Source organism: Manis javanica, chromosome 17 (genome assembly GCF_040802235.1).
Source record: "Manis javanica isolate MJ-LG chromosome 17, MJ_LKY, whole genome shotgun sequence".
NCBI lineage: Eukaryota > Metazoa > Chordata > Mammalia > Pholidota > Manidae > Manis > Manis javanica.
In genome coordinates this window covers 2,935,756-2,941,755 of record NC_133172.1, presented here as the reverse complement: position 1 = coordinate 2,941,755, position 6,000 = coordinate 2,935,756, and the positions used below count along the sequence as shown (strand labels likewise).

Below are 6,000 nucleotides of genomic sequence, written 5' to 3'. Positions count from 1 at the left end.
GATTGTTTGCTGCACGGCTGCCACGTGTTGTGGGGTGTCTTGCAGCACCCCGGACTGCGCACTAGAAGCTAGTAGCACAACCACTTCTGGCCTCAAGTCCCTGGGGCCGTCACCTCCAGAGGCAGAGAGCAGCCACACGCATGCGGGCGGGGGGGTGGCGTGCTCTGGAACTAGACAGGGGCGACGGCGCCACTGTCTCATGAATGTATGAAAGGCCACCAGATTGTACGCTGTGAAATGACGAAAATGGTTAACTGGATGTTATGTGTAAAAAAAGTCTCTAGACATTTCCCTCGTGTCCCCTGGGGGCCAAATCGCACCCAGGCCAGGCCCATTGTCCCCCTCTGGTGATGGATCGCCTAGAGTGTTTCTCGATTTCAGCACTTCTGAGATTTTGAGCCAGATGCGTCATTTGCTGCGGGGCTGTCCCCTGCCTCCTGACAGGTTGGCTGCTTCCCCGGGCTCTGCCCGTTAGGTGCGGGAGAGCCCCTCCTCCAGTTGTGACAATAAAAATATCTCCAAATGTTGCCCGGTGTCCATGGGACACTGACCCACAGTGTCCAAACCTCTATGCTGGTTTGCCCCCCAAGCCCTCGAGACTCTAATTTCAGCACAAAGGGAGCTTCGGCACAAGCCGTGGGCTGTACTGTCTGATGAACACTGGATTCGAGTCTTGCTCTGCTTCTTAGGGGCTGTGTCACATCAGGCCACTGAGTCCTCTGTGTTTCCTTACTTATAAATAGATAAGAGGACAACATGATCTTGGGGAGCAGGGAGGTACATAGGGGTCTCTTACAAGTTTCAATTAAATGGGTTTAAAATACCCAGCCTCCAACAGAGGGTCTGATCCAGATATTCCCCATCAGGGTCTCCCTCCACCGTGTTTGTATCTGTTTTGTTTTAACATAAATCTTACCCGTGAGCTTTGTCCCCCAGTAAAAACCCGAATTTTGACTCAGCCCCACCCCTAGCAGCTTGATTCCTTCTCCTGACCCACATTCAATCCCTCCACCACACACCCACCCCCCTGAAATCTGCACCTATCCAGGTCCCACGAAGTTGCTATCAGCTGAGTGTAACCCCAAGCACAGCAGCAACCTTGAGCATTTGAGCCTAGTTATCTTAACAAGGGCCTGAAATGGTCAAGGAAACTGGCTCCTTCCAGGCCCACTGAGCAGCTGTGTTAAGCCACACCCCTTCCACACTGGAGTTAATAAGAATTCTGCGTTCATTTGTGGCCTCTATCTCCTAGTGTGTGGCCCAGTGGCCAAAATGTGAACGAGAGTAAAAGACACAGAAGATAAAACAAGATTGCACGGAATTCGGAAGAGAGACAGTATATAAAGACACAAAGGCTGAACTTTTTTCCCCAAAATTCTGAGTCCCTACCAGCAGAAAAAATAGGAAATAAGAAATCGGAAACAAAAGGAAAAGAAATCCACACCTCAAACATCAGGGTTCTTGGAAGAGAATCTCCCGACAACAGCCAGAACGAAAGGAACGGAATGACCCCCAAACACAGCAGCCGGACCAACAGCAACAGTGAGGGCAGGCGGAGGGGCACCTCCACTGTCCACCACAGAGCGTGCAGTCTTCAAGGATAAGATTTTAGAAAGCTGTTTATCATCTCACCTGAAAATTGACAATCTGGAGCTTTTTTATAGTTACACCGGGCAAAAACTGTGGGGGAGAAAACTTCACTGAGACAAAACGCTATACCGACTCCAGTTCCACGTAAGCACCTAAGCACAGGCTGTGGTCCCTGTACCTGGGGCTGGATGGCATCCTGTGTCAGTGTTCTGAGGAGCGATCCTATTGGCTACCTGTACATCCGGTGGAAAAATTAAGTGAGGCTTCAAATATAGACTCACTTCTGTCAGTGCCTGGGAATTTGTGCCAAGTGGCTGTCTTGCCAATGGGTTTCAGCCCCGGGCAAGTTCGCTATGGAGTCCATGTGACCAAAGAAATTGACAGCAAAACGTTCTTTGGGGTGAAAGGGGTTTACTACCTGGCTTGTTCCCACAGCGGAAGGTCGACCACTAGCGTCTCTGCCTCCACACAGAGCGCTGGGCCCAGCTCTCTGTATAGCGCAATAATACCATATTGCCTAAAGGTGAGTAAGTGGTAGCCTAGCAACAGGCCAGTTACATCATCAGGTGGTTTAAGTTCAGTGAGGATCCTGGCCATAGGAACCCCAACATCCCCACAGTGGTGGTTATGGATCATTTTTTAAAGAAAGTTCTAGAACAGTTCTGATGCCTTTTCTGTGAATTACTGGCAATAGGTTGTGCATTAATTTCGGAAGAGGCTGTGTTTTCCAGGGCAGTGGATTACACACACACACACACACACACACACAACCAGTGAAAGTTTAAAGAGAAAACTTACATGATCAGATCTGTGCTGCGTAAGTAACAGGATAGATTAGAACAGGGCTCAGCAAACTACAGCCGTCTGTTGCTATAAATGACATTTCATATGTTCATTTATGTGTTGTCTCTCTAGCTGTTTTCATGCTACAAAGGCAAAGTTGAGTCACTTTGACGGTGACCGGATGGCCTGCAAAATCTAAAATACCAGCTCTCTGGCCCTTTATAGAAAACATTTACCAACTCCTGGGTTAGAGGATCACAAAACGGGTTAAAGAAGCCACAAACCACAGCAATCATGTACATTATCAGACAGCCATTAAATTAGGCCAGGAAATACCTCAGGTGGGGTCAAAAAACAGAAGAAACCAACATAGTCACCTGTGAGTTCTGTAATATTTTTCCTGGACAAAGTGCACCCAGAGTGGAGTTCACGTGACGTCATGGTAACGTTAGTGAGTCCGGCTCTGGGCAGCGAGCTGTGCCTTTGCTGTCCTTACATCCTGGGAGAGAGAACAGACACCTTGACACCAAGTGGGTGTGCAGCTTGAGCAGAACTTACTGTACTCCAGACAAAAGCATAAAAATAAAGGGGATTTATTTGTCCTAAGCTCTACATTTGACCCAGGAATCGACATCTGACCCTCCGGTCTCCTTGATGAGATGTCTTAGGCACATCAGAGCACCCGCGCTTTAGTAACGACTAAAGAATGATGTCAGGGTGCCCAGGCCAGGGGGCCCCGGCACGGGGATGTGCTGCCCCACCGTCTCTGCACTTGGCTGTCACGTCTGGGTTCGGTCCTTCACCCCCGTCCACAGCTTCTGCATTCCCGCGCTAGATTCATCCCTCTTCAACCTCAGTGTCTTTAAGGGGCCATTGTTTTGTTTGAAAGCCGCAAAGAGCACTAATACTTCACTCTGCCCCGAGGCGTGCTGTCCGGAGCTTCAGGCCTTGGGGTGCTGATGAGAGCAGGTGCAAGATGCTGACAGCACGGAGGACGGCCCCGGAGCCTGCGGAGAGAGCCTGGTTCGCTGAGCGCGTTCGCAGTTCTCATTTAGAACCGACAGTGTTGCAGACACTCTTCCTTGCTGGGGACCTAGTAGCAAAGAAATGAAGTAAATATATATACTTCATGGAGCTGATTTTAATGACATCAGACGTCAGGATGTGTTGTACTGAAGACAGAGGATAATGGTATTGGGACAAAAGAAATAAGATTAGGTAGACCGCACAGAGAAGGACCCGGCAGACTGGTGTGGTCAGTGAATTCCTCCCTGGAAAGGAGCTAAAGGAAGGTGGAAAGGAGGCCGTTACAGTAACTGGGGAAATAAGCCAGAGCAGCTGAAATACCAAGCAAAGGGGGAGCAGAAAGAGTGGCTCATAACTGATAAGAGGACCCCATAGGGTCCTGTAGCCTATTGTACATCACAGTTTTATCTACATCCAGATGTGAGCTTTTGAGTCTTTGGACACAAAGGTCCTGTGGTCTGGCCTGCAACTTGAAAGGTACCTCAGGGTGATGGGTTGACAACAGACTCGAGGAAATCGAGGGCCAAAACCATACCTGCAGCCCGGCTCAGAGATTCGGCGACAACCCGCGTGCTTGCTGGTGGCTCCGGTGAGAGCGTCAGCAGTGGAGAGGTGCGGGACATGACCTAGGTCTGGAAGAAGGTGCCTCAGAATGACGTGCATGTGAGGTGTGAGATGAAGGAATAAGATCGGAAGCCTCAGGGTCAGTGGACGAAGAATTAGATTGTTTTCCTTTAGACTTTACAGCAGGTTAGTTATGCTCAGTAAGGCATGGCGTGTTGTCATTGCCTCCCTTTCCCAGAGCTCCTTCGAGACTAAAAGATGCCTTGGCCAGTGGAGGAGAGAGGCAGGTACCATGTAGGAGAGACGCAGCACCTATTAGCAGCTGATCTGTAGCCTTGTGAGCTGATGCCACCCAGGCGGACCCCTCGACTGGTGTGGTGCCTTCTGCCGTCCCAGGAGTTACTGGAGGCACTGGAGATACAGAAAATCAATTCAATTCCTGTCCAAAATGAAATGTAAAGTGGGTAAATGGATTAACAAACTGTTGTATGGCCATAGAATGGGATATTTTTTGACAATGTAAAGAAGGAAATATTTACTCTTGGAAACATTTTATCAACTGAAGAAGCCCAAAGCAAAAGCCTATTGTATGACTCCATTTATATGAAATGTACAGCATAAGTAGATCCGAAGAGACAGAAAGCAGATTTGTGGTTACCAGGAGGCTGAGGGGAATGGATGGTGACTGTTGTGAGTCTGGAGTTTCCACCTGGGGTATGAAAACATTCCAGAACTAGGCAGGGGTAGGAGTTGCAAATTAAGTATGCACAATGCCACTGAGTTGGACACTTTAAAAAAAAAAGGTGATTACCTTTACATTATGTGAATTTCACCTCCATAAAAAGTAAATTAAAAATTGTATCATTCTAGGTAGGGCAGGAAGATGTTAACGGCCAATATATTCTTTCTTACAGAGAACAGAGCGTGGTGCACTAGGAGAGTGGAAGACCTCAGAATCATCACAACTAGTTTGCTCCCCCAGAATAACCAAGGTGGGAAGGGAAATATTAGCAGACAGCCCTGCAAATCGCAAGGGCTGAGCACACTAGTCAGGAAACAATAAGCAGTGAGAACAAAGGCCTTGCAGTGGAGACAGACTGGGCGTGTTCGGGGACCTGAGAGAGGGGCTGGTGGAAGGTGCACCCCGAGGTGGGCAGAAAGCAGAGAGGAAGCCAGACAGACAGGAAGGGCGTGGCCGTGGAGAACGCTCTCTGCCACGGAACAAATACGGATCCACACGCTTGTCATAGAAAATGCTTATACCAAGGTTGACAAGCTCACAAAATAACCTGATAAACGCATTAACGGTGCCACGATGCGGCCGCGTCCTACGGACTCAGTTTGTACCAGGGTCTTGCCAGTTTCAATCGGACTTATCACGTGCCCTCACATCTGTCTTACACGAAACGGGTGTGTGCGCACAGACTCAGGCCAGGGTCTGTGGCTGGCACTTGGGGTAACTCAAGCCCTCACACGGAGGTTTCAGCCCACCATCGCCAAGGCTGTCATCGGCCTTGGTTGTGTGTGTCGGCCTCTGGTTGACAACCAGAGAAGAGAGAGGTCCCCGCAAAGGCTTCAGTAAGGTGACAGTCCGCTAGCCTCCGAAAGTGCCGCCCGAGCAGAGATGGAGAAAACACTTCCGAAGCCCACGCTCCCTGCAGACGGCCCCGCGTGTTCATTCCCACCCCATCTTGCGCTAGTGATCAAAGCCTGGAGAGGCAGGAATGAGAGAAGGGGAGCAAAATGCAGGAGACCAAGGGGAGGGCACGTGTCTACATCAGGAGGTGCCCCGCAGGCAGCCCAGTGAATCCAGCTACGCCGAGGGGGCAACACGGTGCCCAGGGGCGGGTGCTGATCCGCGCCCTCGGGAGAGCCCAGAAGCCAGGGAGCTCCCAGGAGCCCCACGCTGGATGCCTCTGCGACTGCCACGGTCGGGCGGACGGCAGCTCTGACTCACAAAAGGCAGGCAACACGCATCTGAAATAGCACGTTCGTAAGCTGGAGGATGACACACAATTCTGGGTGATTCTCTCCCAT

At 50.2% G+C, this 6,000-nt stretch overlaps 1 protein-coding gene across 3 annotated transcripts in view; it reads right to left on the bottom strand.

Annotated features, from left to right (window-relative positions):
• Positions 1–2,504: 2,504 nt before the first annotated feature.
• Positions 2,505–6,000, bottom strand: part of LOC118973807 (zinc finger protein 529-like) — a 29,343-nt gene continuing 25,847 nt past the window's right edge. Inside the window, exons 5-6 of one of the 3 annotated variants that reach the window (XM_073226935.1) lie at positions 3,935–4,374; positions 2,505–3,466 (exon numbers count right to left, since the gene is read on the bottom strand). The gene's annotated coding sequence lies outside the window, so the exon portion shown is untranslated. The remainder of the gene's footprint in view (positions 3,467–3,934; positions 4,375–6,000) is intronic. The other 2 variants (XM_073226936.1, XM_073226938.1) reach the window with 2 other exon arrangements.